Source organism: Callospermophilus lateralis, chromosome 1 (genome assembly GCF_048772815.1).
Source record: "Callospermophilus lateralis isolate mCalLat2 chromosome 1, mCalLat2.hap1, whole genome shotgun sequence".
Taxonomy (NCBI): Eukaryota; Metazoa; Chordata; class Mammalia; order Rodentia; family Sciuridae; genus Callospermophilus; species Callospermophilus lateralis.
This window is the reverse complement of record NC_135305.1, coordinates 170527507-170544552: the sequence shown is the minus strand read 5'-3', so window position 1 is coordinate 170544552 and position 17046 is coordinate 170527507.

Here is a 17046-nt window from a genome sequence, read left to right as displayed (position 1 = left end):
CAAACTCATAGCTGTTTCAATCATTACTATCAATTTTTTGTTAGGAACTGACCAATATTTTATTTTGTTCCCTACTCTAGCAAATGAAACTGTATAGTTTCCAGATATGATCCTTGCTCAGTCCAGCAAGATAAGGAGGACAGAGTTGTTATGGTTGGGATGGGAGGTGTCCCCCAAGAGCTCACGGGTGAGACAGTGCAGGAAGGTCCAGAGGAGACATGACTGGGCTGTGAGAGCCTTAACCCAACCAGTGAATGGACCCCTGATGGGATTAACTGGGTGGTGGCTGGAGGCAGGTGGGTGTGGCTGGAGGAGGGGGCATTGGGGGCGTGGCTTTGGGGTCTCTGGAGAGTGGAGTCTCTCTCTGCTTCCTGATCACCATGTGAACTGCTTCCCTCCACCACACTCTTCCTCCATGATGTCCTGCCTCCCCTCTAGCCCTGAGGAATGGAGCCTGCTATCTGTGGACTGGGACCTCTGAAATCGTGAGCCCCCAGATAAACTTTTTCTCCTCTAAATTTGTTCTTGTCAGGTCTTATAGTCACAGCAATGAAAAAGCTGACTAAAACAACAGTTCTTTCTCCAATGTTTTTATTGACAGAGATTACAGGCAGACTTGAAATTACATCATGTCTTCCCTTATTTACTGTCCTTCATAAGTAAATTTCACAAGAGGACAGGAGCTTGCTGGATTATGCATGCCTGTGTTGCCTGCGCCTGGAACAGTGCCTGAACTCTTCAATGGACTCAAATACTTGTGAAATAAATACTGTGTGATATATTACCCAAGTTATTGCATTATGGGTTGTTCATAAAATATGCCAACTAGTATAACAAAGGTGATATATTAACAAGCTAGACAGAGAAGCATTTAGAGTCTCCTTTGGAAAGTTTCCAGCATGTTTCCAAATAGCTCAATGTATGCCCACACAGAAAGTACCTCTTGCAACCAGAGGTCCTGCAAACGTTGCTACTGACTGGCTCGCTTCCAGTATCTTCTTTGGAAATCAGAAATCAATACACAAAAACATGCTGCTTGGGACTTCAATCAGAGCCCCTGGTTGGCATCAAATGCAGTGAAGGGTTTTCCCTGAAGTTCCCTAATCTCCGAAAGACCAGATCGGTCCAGCATGAATACAACTGCTCTCAACCCTTCTTAGTGACATTTCCTTCACCAAGGAAAGTTGAACACAGGCCACCACATCCAGAGCCCCGAGGAGCTCTGTGCCAGGCCACCATCTGTCCTCCAGGCTCATTCTCTTTTCTAGAAATCATTCACAACTGCTCTAAAATTACCTCTAGCCCTTGGTGGTGAATGCCTATCACATCAGCTAGGTGAGAGGCTGAGGCAGGAGGATCGGAAGTCTGAGGCCAGGTTGGGCAACACAGTGAGAATCTGTCTCAAAAACAAGCCAGGTGTGGTAGTGCACACTTGTAATCCCAGCATCTCTGGGGAGGTTGAGGCAAGAAGATCACAAGTTCAAAGCCAGCTTCAGCAATTTAGTGAGGCCCTATGCAACTTAGCAAGACCCTGTCTCTAAATAAAACATAAAAAGGGCTAGGGGTATGGTTCAGTGGTTGAGCACCCCAGGGTTCGATTCCCAGTACCAAAAATAAATAAATTAACAAATAAATAAATAAATAAATATTTTCTAGCTGCTTCCCCAGTTCCCTCTCCCTTATGACCCATCTGACCCCCTCTAAGTTTCATCTTTTATATGGCTATCAAGGCTGTGTGAATTGTAGTAGTTTTTTCTCCTGTTAATCTGTCTGTTGTCAATTTGTTTCAGCAGATTCAATTAACCAAACTTTCAGAGGGAAAGTTTGAACTTTCCTACATCTATAAAATCCTCTATGAAAATAGAGGATGCCTAGAAGGGTAAGAATTCACACTAGCTCCAGACAATCATTCACACAAGGCTCTGTCAAATTGCTAGGGTCAGTTGTTAATGGGACAGACACCCTTGAGAGTAAATACATTTCAAATAAGCCTCAGGACACATAAAGAACTAAACACAAAGTATCACAATGCGATCTTTATCTTTACCAGATGAGACACATTCTCTTTTCTATTCTGTTCCATTCTGTTTTATTCTGTGGTAATTTACTTGCTTTTTCGTGCTGGTTTCCAATTTCTCAATTGATTTTGGTGCCCGAAGGGGTCCCTCTTGCTTTGAAGCATGGTTGAGTGAATAAGCACACAGTTAGAACACAGAAGAAAGTTCTGATTTGGGTCCTACCAATTCTTTCTGCCATCACTCCTTTTCCCCCAGAATAATGCACTGTTGGATCCAGCAAAGTCTTCATTCGATGAGAAACAAAGAATAAATTGGACACGTGTTTCACCCCAGAGGCGATTTCCAGGTTTCAGGACAGATGAAGGCAGGCTAGGTGTGTTCCCGTAAAGGGTTAAAGGACTCATTAAATCATCTGCTTCTTTCTTTCAATTTGGGGTTATTTGTGAGGAAATGCAGAAGTCCTTTTACTTGGGAAAGGGAGAAGAGCCTGCTGACTGAGTCATTAAAAGCCAGGCAAACAAACCCATGCCCCGATGTGAGGAATGGCTGCCTTCTCAGATCTGGGGCTTCCTGGAGATTCAGAGGTCCATTAGTGCTCCTGGAACCCAGCCTGCCCAGCAAATAGGGGTGCTCAGCAGGCGCTCCTGGCAGGCCCTCACCCTCCTCCACAGTATAGTTATTTGTTTGGCAACTCTGTTTGAAGGTCTTTCTTTATTTTCTCTCTCTCTCTCTCTCTCTGTAAAAAGTAATACAATCTGAGATTCCCCACTTCCGAGCCTCCCAGACCATCTGTCCATGAAAGCAATGGTTGTCCCAAAGTTCTTACCCATTTTTCCAGAGAGGGTCCATGAACTGGACATACATAAATAATCCATGAATTCTGAGCTGAGGATCAAGAGGATGAAACTTGGTTCTAGGGGGAGAAGAGCAGAAAAATCTTCCTCTGTGGGTAATAGCATTCGTCATAGGGATGAACCATCATGGATCATCATGGATGACCATGGACCAGCAACTTGTGGCCCACAAGCCAAATTCAGCCAACCTCTGAATAAACTTTTATAAATGAATTTTTATTGCAACATAACCATGGGCACCTCATCAATAGTTGCTCTTAACTGCAAATGGCACAGACTATATAGACCACAGAGTCTAAAATATTGACCATCTGGCCCTTTATATAAAAAGTTTGCTGACCCCTTTTTAGTTAACATTCTGTTAAAGGCAACAACAAATATCATAGCAATGAGCATTCTTGGAACATACATTTTTGAGCATATTAGCAAACATATCTAAAGGATAAATTAACACGAATGGCTTTCTTTGGTTAAAAGAAACACTTTCTTAATTTTGATAGATACTGCTAATTACATATATTAAGGATTGATTTGAATTCTCTTAAAATGAATATGTTAAAGTGCTAACCCTCAATTGTGATCGTCTTTGGGGATGGGGCATTTAAGATTAAAGGAGGACACATGAGTTAGGTGCTTATCTGTTGGGACTGGCATCCTTACAAGAGGAAATGAGACAAAGATTTCTGTCTCCTGGGCACACAGAACACAGTGAGAAGACAAGCCAGGAAGAGTCCCCTTACCGTAAACCAAATTTGCCAGCAGTTTGATCTTGGACTTCTAGTCCCCAGAACTATGAAAAAATATAATTGTATAGTTTAAGCTATTCGACCTGTGGTATTTTGTTATGGCAGCACAAGCAAACTAATAACACCTTCCTTAGAGGTTATCCCAACTATGTTCCCTCCAGCAGAACACAGAGTACTTCTTTATCTTCTCTCTCACAGAATTATATAATTGGGGGTGGTGTTTATCTGTATGATGTGCAATATATATATATGTATATATATTTCTACATATTCTTGTTGTTTAAATGTATTAATTTTATGAGATGAGTATGATTTTATATTTTTCAATGAATTCCTTTATATATTGTTAGAGTCTGTAAACAAGTCAAGATGGCGCCTGGCATTTTGCCAGAGGGAGTGGTTTGTGAAGTAACGCCAGGGAGCCATTAAGTGTGGAGATTCCTTATTGGTTGACTGCTGTATCTAGTTTATGTTAATTAAGATAAGCTGTGTGGAATGTATATATACCCCTCCTGTCCTACAATAAACGGCTCCCACTCCTGCTGTATCAATCTACACAAGTTGCTCGACACCCCCCGGTTATTTTGCCCAGCCAGCCGGGCTGTGGCAATATATATATATATATATATATATATATATATATATATATATATATATCCAACAGTAGCTGACAGACTCTTAATCCTGCAAGAAATCATGTGAGTTGGGGAGCATTACTCCAATTTTACAGATATAGAAACTGAGGTATGAGGAAGTTTGTTTAATTTGTTAAATATCAGGACCCTGGGATGACTGAAGTTCAGAAATCTGATCTTAGAGTCAGTGTGCCTGGGTTTGAATTACGATTCAAACTCTGCCACAATTATTAGCTGTGCAGTTTCCCTTCTTTTGTTTCATTAGAACAATAATATTATTCATTTTAGAGTGTAATTTTTGGGAAGTCAGGGTTTCGATGCTCTCAGTTGTTCAGTGATAAGATCACGGTTTGATTCCAGATTTTTCTGATCCAGAATAGAAGCTCTTAAATACTCAAGCTATTTCCCTGAGCGACAATGTACAATGATTAAGCATTTTATATTCACCGGATGAAAGCTATGCCTTTCCTCATTCCTGGAGATTTCTAGGAAGAATGCCAACTCTATCCATTGGTGCAAACATTTGAGTACACAGCCCCAAGCTCAAGCCCCAAGCTTGAGCATGTCATGACTTGCTCAGTCACACAGTCGAGAAATTCTGGGACGTGAAGCCACTCAGGGTATGAACTGTCAAGGAAACATGAAAACTAAACCTTTGAGTGTTTCAGAGCATTCTCCTCTGAAATGACACAGATAGTCCAGAATAAGACATCATAAAGTTATATAAGGTAGGTTTTCCAAAAAAAATCTTTGGTAACTACATAGAAACATACTGTTTGTGTTCATTTTTTTGAGTGGAGTTTGTTCTCTTCACGGAACAAATTTCAGTCAATGAAATAATCAATCAATTCATGTTTTTTGAGCACTTAGGTTCTCAGGATTATATGCCCAACACCAAAAATATAGCCATGAACGACACTAATGCACTCTACGCCAGATATGTTCAATGGAAATTTCTGCACCGATAAGAATGTTCAGGATCTGTGTTGCCTAATATGGTAGCCACATGACACATGAAATGTGGCCAGTGGGACTAAGGAAATGAATTTGAAATTGTATTCTAATTTATTTTATGTGACTCAAAATTTAAATCACCACGTGGCCGATGGCTGCCATATTGGATCATGAAGCTGAGTCAACCTAGGTTTTAGGTTTTTTTTGTTTTTGTTTTTGTTTCGTTGTTGTTTCTGAAGTGTTAACCAATAACCTAATAGCTTAGTCCATTGACTTTAACCAGACTAGAACTTTAACCAGGCTACACCTCCTAGCCGAGAGAGCACAGAATACCAAAGCCAGCCCCCAATTCTCCTTCTCTGATGGGCTTCACTTGGTCTCAGCGTTGGGTCAACATTTAGAATCCAAGCGATTTGTACATTTCAGTCTTCCTTAGGAAATTCAGAAGTCCTGACTACATTTCTCCTTGGTAGAGGCTGAACAAAGCTATGACACTGGGGCTCTGTTGGACTTGTTCCCGCTGGGTTGAAAGGGTTGTTTCCATTCCCTATCGTGATCCCTCCAGCTGCCTGGCCCCCGGAGCCATGAGCACTTGTCATAGCTACTCTAAGGCTTTGGTTCATCTCCAGCCACGTCCCTGGGAAGTTTCCAGATGCTTGTGTAGACACACACACACACACACACTCACACACCAGTCACAGCTTGCACTTCCATGTCTCTGCTGGTGGGAACGCTGTCTCTCTTACTTGGAATCCTTTCTCTGCCCAACTCTTACTCCTTTTTTGAGATCCAGCTGAAAGACTCCTTCACCAACCCACCTGCATCTCTTCAGGTGCAGGAAGCTGCTTGTCCTCTTGAGTGTCCTTGGTCCACTGCACACACTGCAATCACCACGGATTGCGCTCACTCCTGGACTCCAGAAGAGGATGCCCTGGAGAGAAACACCAGGGTCCTGCTCACCCCAGCACCCTGGAACCCTAATAGGGAGATGAGATCAGCTGAGCGGATTCGGAATGAATTCACTCCGACAGGGATCAGGAGGACGAGCCAAGAGGCTTTATCCCGCCACCTCCTGGGTGTTGCCCTGAGAGGCCCTGAGGCCTGGAGTCTCCGGGTTCCATATGCCAGACCTCATCTCCCAATTCCCCTCCCTAGCTCTCAGCAAGGCTGTTAGCCTCCTCGTGTCTCTTCTCCCTGGGAATCCCAGAGACTCTCACAATCCCACAGGTAGAGACCAAAGTTAGCTACTCATGTCAATAACCTGGGGAGATGTTTGTTTTGTTTTGTTTGTTTTAGTTCCAGGGATTGAACCCAGGGGCACTCAACCACTGAGCCCCATTCCCAGCCCTATTTTGGATTTATTTAGAGACAGGGTCTCCCTGAGTTGCTTAGGGCCTCACTAATTTGCTGAGGCTGGCTTTGAACTTGCGATCCTCGTGCCTTAGACTCCTGAGCTGCTGGGGTTAGAGGTGTGAGCCTCTGCACCTGGCTTCAGGGATCATTTTCATGGTTTCTTCCCCCACATTCCCATATTATGGGATTTAAAAAAAAAAAAAAAGTGTCCCTTCATTGTCCCTCACTCTGCTCTCCTCCCACCCTGATCTGTCCTCCATGGTGATCCATCCCCCACTGCCCAGCCTCACCGTCACACACCCCCCACTCCCCTTTCCCAGCACAGCAGAGAAGCCCACCCCTGGCTCCAGAACTCCTGGGCACCAGCCCCAGCAACCTCTTCCCCTTCTGTTGCCTCAAAACGTGGTGCGAACCGACCCCTCTGCCCGGGCGCTCTTCTCCACCACTTCACACTGCTGACTCCTTATTCAAACATCATCAGAGAGGCGTTTCTGGATTCCACAATCTGAAGGTGCTCCCCCACTGATGCCTGTCGCCCTTATAAAAATCAGTAATTCTCTGTTCATTGTGAGCACTGCCTGGGTGAGCGCTTCCATGTCCCGATTGGCAATTTATCCCCACTAAAACTTAAGCAGCGTGGCGATAGGTCCAGGTCCTATAGTCCAGGTCCTATAGTCCAGGTCCTTGGAAGCAGGACAGGCATAGGGCCGGCACTCAGTCTGTGTTACTTGCTGGATAACAAATGATGGCTGACTGTGTGAGTAAATGAATGAACCATGTGAGCATGTGAACAGACGGATGGTAAAGTATATACAAAAGGCAAGAATCCCTTCTCCCCTGCGCAACTATGAACAAATGGTTCCAAATGAGTTCCAACCCACTTTGGTGCCCTTCAACAGATGAACGGACAAAGAAAATGTGGTTCATTTACATGATGGAATGTTACTCAGCCATAAAGAAGAATGAGATTGTGGCATTTATTGATAAATAGATGGAACTGGAGAATATCAAGGTAAACAAAATAAGTCAATCTCAAAACACCAAAGGTTGAATGTGGTCTCTGATATGCAGATGCTAACACCCAACCACAAAGGGGAATGAAGGGAAGGGAGGGGAATGGGAATAGGAGAGACGGTGGAATGAATCCGACATAACATTCCCGTGTTCATATATGAATACACGACCCCTGAAACTCCACATTATGTACAAATTCAAGAATGGGATCCTAATTAGAATAAGATATACTCCATGTCTGTATAATATGTCCAAATACATTCTACTGTTGTAGGGCTAAAAAGAATAAAATTTTTTTCTAAAAATGTGTTCAGTGTGTTCCTCTCCAAGGTAATACTCACTCTAAACTAGAGGTTTGGAAAGATGAAATATCAAATCACATGCAGAGATGGGAGTTCTGGCTGATCAGCAGTGTCATCGCGGGTCAGGTGGAGGTAACTGAGCTATCAGTTCATCTTTATCAGGGTGTTATTTTTTTGGCACTCGGTGTTCCTGGAAACCTACAAAGGGCTGAGCAACTCAAAATCGGTGGCGAAATTCGCCCTGGAAGACAAGCCCTGGAACAATTTATCATCATGACAGGTGCTGAGGAATTCAAGGAAAATTGCTGATGTCCCTCTCTCCTAAGCCACATCTCAGAAGGACATTTATTTTGTTAGGGAAATTAGAATCCCCCAAATAGATTCTTGAGTGTATTAATATCTCTGTTGAGCTCAAGATTGGATATTTCTGTTTACAACTTGGTTATCTTTATTTGGATCTGTCCAATTTCGAGCATGCCAAGAGAAAGACATATTGTCAGCTGTTTTGGAGTTTTAAAAAGACAATTCCTTCAACACATTATTAAAGAAAAAAAAAAAAAAAAGCCCTGTCTATACACCATGGCGAGATGGCGGTCCAAATTAGAGCAAAACAAAAATCTCTTTTAAAAAAAATAGATCTTGGTGGAATTCTGAGATTCCAAATCTCTCCAGGTTCATTTCATTCTCTTCAACACAGAAGCACTAACAGAAATTTATAGCATATGGTATTTTCCTTTTTCAGTGCAGATTAGTCTCAAACTCTGACACTCACATAGGAAAAAAAAAAAAAAAATCCTCCACTAGGTTTGAAAAGTCAGGTGCTAGAGAAATAAATGGAGAAAAAGAAAAGTCTGAGCAGAGCCAAGGCACTCAGATCTCAGATTCCCTGGGGGACAGCAGGAATATATAGAATAGACATGTCACAGGGAAAGAGAAATCACTAGGTCAGAGGGAGGGCGGCCACCTTCACCTGTGTCACACAGTGAGGCTTCGCGTCTGGGGGCGATGCAGCGCTGTGACTTCTCCGGCTCTCGGAAATACAGGACGTGGCTCCTTAGGAAACAGACCCACGGCTCTGAGAGAGCCCCAGGAGAGGAAGGAGACCCCTATGGAGGGGACCATCACTCTGCCACATTCTCATTGGACGCCTGGTTTTAGGTTGTGGATTTGTTTCTATATTTATTCTGTGCCTTGGGCCCTGAAGACAATCTTCTTTCCTCCCTAAGAAACATATATCACTTGATGGAGAGAAAATGATTAAAATCACTTAAAAATATAATTGCATTTCCTTGAATTATTTTTTAGAGTTTTTCATTTGTGGTGTTTTTAGATATACGTGATTATAGAGTACATTTAGACATACATACATACACGGAGTATAACTTATTCTAATTAGGATCCCATTCCTTTTATTTATTTATTTTTAGGATCCCATTCTTGAGGTTGGACATGATGTGGAGTTTCCCTGGTCGTGTGTTCATATAGGAACATGGGAAAGTTCTGTCCCATTCACTCCACTGTCTTTCCCCTTCCCATTTCCCCTCCCTTCTCTTCATTCCCCTTTGTCTCATTCAGTGAACTTCTACTCTTCCCTCCCCCACCCCCTTATTGTGTGTTAGCATCCACATATCAGAGAGCACATTTAGGTTTTTTGCGGGGGATTGGCTTATTTCACTTAGCATGATAGTCTATAGCTCCATCCATTTACCAGCAAATGCCATCATTTCATCCTTCTTTATGGCTGAGTGATATTCCATACGGATATATACCACAGTTTCTTTATCCATTCATCTGCTGAAGGACATTTAGGTTGGTTTCACAGTTTAGCCATTGTGAATTGTGCTGCTATAAATATTGATGTGGCTGCATCACTGTAGTATGCTGATTTTACATCCTTTGGGTATAGACCAAGAAGTGGGATAATTGCGTCAAATGGTGGTTCCATTCCAAGTTTTCTGAGGAATCTCCACACTGCTTCCTGAAGATAATCTTGATCTACATGGAAATCATTCATGGAATGTTCTTAAGAGAAAAAAAAATGAGGCTTTATGACTAATTCAGACTAAGGTGATTATAACTTGAAGCAGATCAGAACTGAGGCAGATGGTCACAGGAATAGGAAAGGAATCTCATCTATCTGCCTCTTCATGTATTTGATTTGAAAGCCTATAAAAGTGTCATTTGTTCAAAAACTAAATTCAGACTTTGAATGTATACAGTTTAACCCCTTTGGATGTCTTCAAATCCAACTCTCCCACATAAGATACCACTTTGGGAAAACGCAAGTGGGTGCTTCCTTGTTAGGGTGAACAGTTCCTCCAGGTTTTTAGTCTTTAATCTGAGCTGAGCCTCCTTGCCTGATTTCTTTACCCTACAAGCTTTGAAGTTCTAACTTAGGAACTCACACATATCATGTCCAGCCACGAGAATGGGAAGTTAGACTCCATGTATGTACCATATGGAGAATACACTCTACTTCCATGTATATCTAAAAAGTACAAATAATAATAATGATAATAACAAAAACATGCATCCACCAAAGAGATTCCAGGACTTCTGAGTGAGCGGTGGATTACTAACAGAAATCAAATCTAAGATCCTGTTCAATGCTCTGGTCATTGACCACATGAGAAGTGCTGGCTCCACATACATGGTGTGTTGCTGTCTCACTGCAAATTGGTGGAAGGGTTCATCCATAAGAGAGGACGCAGATTGCCCCAGTGCTCATCAGAACCAGTTTCTCTCTCATCACCAGTGGAAAATGGGAGGCTCTTGCTCCCGTCCTCCATCACATTGTAAGATAATCCAAATGCAGACCAATAAACCAATGAATGATGAATATTTAAATAAGCTAGTATTTCTAAAAGTTATATAGAGAATTCTGCATCAAGGAAGATGAAATAAACATATTTCCTTGCTTTTCTGCTAAATTCAGTCACAACCCCTAGACATGTTATGTAAAATAATAATATCACAACAGGAGACCTTCTTTGCCCAATCTGTTTAAAATTACAGCCTTTTCCATCTCCCATCAATACTTGGTATTTCCCTCCCCTACTCAATTATTTTTTCCTCTGTAGTGGTCATGGCCTCTCATTTCGACAGCATTTTGTTTATTAGTCTTGTTTCTTGTGTGTCTTCCCACTAGCATGGATGCTGTGGGAGGGAAGAGGTCTTGTCTGTTTTGTTTTATTGTTATAGCTTCACTGCTTTTACTAGTGTTGGACTCGGAGCAAGAACTCCATAAATATTTGTTTGGTGAATGAATTACCAGATAATTTCTCTAAGTGTGTTTCAGATTAGACTGAAAAATTGATTTTGTTTGTTTGTTTTGTTTTGTGTTTGTTTTTGCACCAGAAGTTGAACCCAAGGGTGTTTAACCCCTGAGCCACATCCCCAGCCCTTTTCTATTTTTGACCTTGAGACAGTAGTTAAGATTGGCCTCAAACTTGTGATCCTCTTGCCTCAGCCACCCAGTGGCTAGGATTGCAGGTATGCACCACTACACTCAGCGTTAAGCTGCAAAATTGAGTTAATGAGACTTCTTTTTTTGTGTTATTGTGAGGATTAAATGAAATAACATTCAAAAAAAACAACTTTTTCAGAATATAGAAATAATTTCTACAACTTCAAAACAGAAAACAAAAGCTCAAACTTGTTTAAATGGACAAAGAATTTGAGTAGATATTTCTATAAAGAAGATGGTCAGAGTCAGGCAGAGTGGCCCATGCCTATGATCTCAGCAACTTGGGAGGCTGAGGCAGGAGGATCATGAGTTCAAAGCCAGCCTCAGGCACTTAGGGAGGACCTTAGCAACTTAGCAAGACTCTGTCTCTAAATAAAGTAGAAAAAAACGGGCTGGGGATGGGGCTCACCAGTTAAGTGCCCTTAGGTTCAATCCTCAGTACAAAAAAAAAAAAAAAAAAAGAGAGAGAGAGAGAAGATGTCCAACAGGCACATGAATGCTCAATATTACTAATCCCTAGAGGAATGTAAATAAAAACCACTAGGAGATACCACCTCCCTAGGACAGCTGCTATCTAAGCACAAACTTAAAACAGCTGTTAGCAAGGATATGAAGAAACAGGTGTTGGTGGTAATTGAAAATGGTACAGCCACTATGGAAACAGTATGGCACTTCCTAAAATCATTAAAAATAACATTACCATACGATCCAGTAATTTTGCTTCTGGGTACATGCTCAAAAAAATTGAAAACAGGGACCTGAACAGGCATTTATGCATGCTTGTACAAGTGTCATGATGGACAAAAGGCAGAAGCCACTCAGCTGTCCACTGATACATGGATGGATTAACAAAATGCATGGGCAATGGCCCACGGATGAACCTCGAGGACATAATGCTAAGGGAATAAGCCAGTTACAGAAAGTCCTCTTGGCTTTACATGAGGTACCTAAATTATCACCTTTGTAGAGATGGAAGATAGAATAGTTGTTTCCAGGGGCGGCAGAGAAGGAATGGGGAGTCAGTATTAAACAGGTTCAGAATTATAGTTTGCAAGATGAATAGAGTTCTGGAGATGGACACAGGTAATGACTGCAAATAGAAGGTACTTCATGCTAGTGAATCATACACTTAAAACTGGTTAAACTGGCAAAGTTTATTTTACCACAACTTTATAAGAATTGAAAAAAAAAAAAAAACTTGTACCATGCCAACATCACAGACATTCAACAAATGGTAGATTACGCGGGGCATATAAAATTTGCTTCAGAATATTACTCAGCTATAAAGAAGAATGAAATGATGGCATTGCAGGAGAATGGATGGAGCTGGAGACTACCATGCTAAGTGAAATAAGCCTGTCCCCAAAAACCAAAGGCAGAATGTTCTCTCTGATGTGCAGATGCTGACTCACAATAGGCGGGGAAGGGGGTATCTTGCTTTGGATATGAGGTATCCCCAAAAGCTCTCACATGTGAGACAGATGGGAGAGTGGAAGGTCATCACATTGTGTGGGAAAATAGGGGGAAGGGAGGGGGATGGGAAGGGAGGGGGATGGGAATAGGAAAGACAGTGGAGTGAATGGGACAGAACTTTCCTGTGTTCATATATGAACACACGACCAGGGAAACTCCACATCATGTCCAACCACAAAAATGGGATCCTAATTAGCTAGACTCCATGTATGTAGAATATGTCCAAATATACTATACTCTACTGTCATGTATAATTAAAAAGAAGAAGAAAAACTTACTAAAAAAATTGTTTCAGAACAACCTTGTGTTTCTTGCACGTGATTATGGCTGTCCTTTTGCACCAGTTTTGCCCGTTGGTGGGATCAACCAAGTGCAAGAGTCAGCAGCTGTCATAATGGCACCATCTAAAAGTTAGACTCCACTGTCTGGTTACATAAGATGCTGCCTCTCTGCAGGAAAGATTAAAGATTTTTGTTTCCTTTCACTGCAAAAAGAAAGAAAGAAAAGAGCTCGCTCTAGAATAACAGAATTAGATTAGACCTTGAAAAAAAATCAATATAAATCATCATCCTAAAGCCCCGAGCCTAACTCTGTAGTTTATTCAACAGAGTTTGTGGCAACAAAATTGAAGAAGAGTTCAACAAACTAAATTATTCCCATCAATTCCCCAGTGGAAAGGGAAGAAACATCTTTGCTAATAGAATTTGAAGACATACTTATTTGGAGAAGTAGGTTCCTGAGAATCAGGGGTGTCCCTCCTTTGTGGAAGTTAGCCCTAAGCTGGAAGGCAAGAGCAGACCATTTGTAGCGTGGATCAGTGTTCTCCCCCAGCTGGGGACCCACAGGGGTGTTTGGTGGCAGAGCACCATCAATGCTCCCTAGACAGTGGCTTCACGCTGTGGTGATCTGAGTCTCCCCAACGTCATTTTCCAAATTCATTCACTTGGCAAAAACTTTAATAAACCTTATTAAAGCAAAATTTGTTTATGTCTGGATACACCCATGTGATCACCTCCCAGATCAAGACTTAAAACATCTTCATTATCCCAGAGAGTCCCCTGGTGCTATTTTTAAACCAAGGTCCATTCCTGAAATTTCCACTATGTTAATTCTGTTACCATAGATTAGTTTGTCTTTTTGAACAGCATCGAAATGGAATCATAGAGGACACATATTCTTTTATCGTGTGTCTGATTTCTTTATTTCATGCAGTGGTTTTGCTGTATACTTGTGTCACTGTGTACATTTGCAGGTTGCTCATTTTTATTGATGGTAGTATTCCAAAGATAACCGAACAGGAAGTCAGGGCAGGAAAAAGTTACTCAATAGCATTACTCATCAAAGAAATGCAAATTAAAACCACACTGCGATGCCAGAATGCATAAAGCTTTTTTAAAATCTGGCAAAGCCAAGCGTTGATGAGGACGGGGAGCTATCCTACATTATGGATGGAGGTATAGAATGAAGCAATCCCTTTTGGAGAACTATTCAGCAGTTTTGAGAGAATTAATTATAATCTACCCTATGACCCTGAACTTCCATTCCTAGATATATGCTCCAGAAAAATGAGTGCCTGTGTACACACATACACACACAAAAAAAAAAATGCTTGTAGAAAAATGTTCATAGCCACTTTATTCATAATGATCCCAAATCAGAAATATCCCAAATATCCAGGACCAGGAGAATGAATACCAGATTTGTCGTATATTCAAATGTCCATTTCCTGAGAACGAAACTCCTATGTGCAAATCTCACACTTTCCTCTTTTTTTTTAATACATTGATTCAATCTGCTGTTTATTTATTTATTTTTTTATGTGGTGCTGAGGATCGAACCCAAGCCCTTGCGTGTGCCAGGTGAATGCTCTACCACTGAGCCACAACCCCATCCCCTCACACTTTCCTCTTATCTCTGCCTTTTGTGAGCTCAGTGTGCATCTTGCAGATCCCATTTCACCCACAGGTTGAAAATAGAGAAAGAGCACTGTAAACTATGGATGTCCTGGTACCAGACACAAGCACCAGTTCCCCAGTTACTATCACACTCTAGATTCTGGGTCATACTACATTACTATTATTATTATTGTCATCATCATTGTTTTAATTGGCTTTTTTTGCTGCTGTGACTAAAGGGCCCTACCAGAATAATTGTAGAGGAGGAAAAGCCTATTTGGGGGCTCTCAGTTTCAGAGGTCTCCGTCCACAGACAGCAGGCTCCATCCCTCAGGGCTCAAGGGGAGGCAGGACATCATGGAGGAAGAGTGTGGTGGAGGGAAGCAGCTCCCATGGTGATCAGGAAGCAGAGAGAGACTCCACTCTCCAGAGACAAATAGAGATCCCAATACCCTCTTCCTCCAGCCACACCCCACCTGCCTTCAGTTATCACTCAATTAATCCCTAGTAGGGGATTAATTCACTGATAAATTAATGGTTGTTCTCACAAAACAACCATTTCTCCTCTGAACCTTCCTGTATTGTCTCACATGTGAGATTTTGGGGCACACCTCACATCCAAACCATAACAATCATCATCATCATCTTCATTATTCTTCTTATTATAATGTTCTCAATTGAGTAAGAGAAGGTAAATCACAACTATTTATAGAGCCAACTATTAGAGGCAAAATGTGCTTTGGGAATACTGAAAGGGGAAAGAGGCTGATTCGTGCTGGAAAATTCTGGTCCGATTTCTCATAAGATTTACAGACAGTTGTGACTTGTCAGCTCAGGAGACCTGATCAAACAATGCAGCAAGAGACTGCATAACATAATAAAAATCCCGACCCCACAGCTTTAGGTTTGAATCAAGGCTCAACCATTTTTTGTCCAAAATCCTCAACGTAGGATTTTGGACAAAAAAACTTTAACCCCTCTAAGCTTGAAGTTCATCATCTGTGAATGATGATGATTCTTACTTTGAATGGTTGTGGCAGATAAAAAGAAATATTTATCAAACACCTAGCACCATATCAGCGATCCAGTGCATAAATGTTAGCAGTTATATTTACTGAGTGAGAACCTAAGAGTCCATATTCTCTATCTTGGGGTGAGGCTGAGCAGGATTGCGGGGTGGGGGGGGGCGGGGCTGGTCTTTTCAAACAGACAGCATGACCAGTCTGGTGGCATGTGCTCCCAGTAATGACTCTGAAATGGTTCTATACCACTTCAGGAACCTAGGAATCCTTTCACCCAGAAAAAAAACGAACACAGGAGGAAATGTCTGCATGATTCTAGCCATGGTAAGGCTCCTAAAAGTGCAATTTGTGAAGTTGTTGTTTCCAGGTCTCCCAGGAAAGAATTTAGCATCAGGGGAAAAAAAAAAAAAGCATAAGCCAACCTAAGCCAACCTGTGAAAGGCAAGTCCCTTGAGACTCTCTCTCCTAGGATCAGTATTTAATTTTTTGCTGAGTCAGACCAGGGCAAGGAAACCAAGTGAGAAAGCAAACCTGGAAAAATAATTTTCCATTGGCATTTTTTTTCCTCACTTGACTAGTTTACCAAACCTCGGGCACCATTAAGAAATACCCTGCTGATCTCGCACTGCCTGCGGCCACCTCAGAAGAAGGCCACTGTCCCCTGTGCTTGTCAACACATCCACATGGAGCCATTGTGAGTCCTCGGGTATCCTTTGGCAAACTGACAGCCCTCGGTACCCCCATTGCCCAAAGCCCAGATCGACTTGGGCATTTTGTGAGGTTTTTAAAAATATTTTCCCAGGGGTTGGGGCTGGGGCTCAGCGGCAGAGTGCTGGCCTAGCATGTGTGAGGCTCTGGGTTTAATCCTCAGCACCACATAAAAATAAATAAAATAAAGGTATAAAAATACAATAACATTTTTAAAATATCAATTTGAGTAGTATTGGTCATTGGCAGAATAAATATTAAAAAACAGATAGATATCTATAAATATTAAAAAACAGATATCTATTTTTCCCCAGGCTGAGCATGACACTGCATAACTTGGGAGACACAGGCAAAACCAGCCTCAGCAACTTACTGAGGTTGGGACTCAGTCCCCTGTGCCACATATATATATATATAGTTTCCTCCAAGATGACTTCCTTTTTTCTTTTTTTTTGTACCAGGGATTGAACCCAGGGCACTCACCCACTGAGCCACATCCCCAGCCCTATGTTGTATTTTTTATTTGGAGACAAGTTCTCACTGAGTGCTGAGGGTGGCTTTGAACTCATGGCCCTCCTCTCCTGAGTTGCTGGGATGACAGGTATG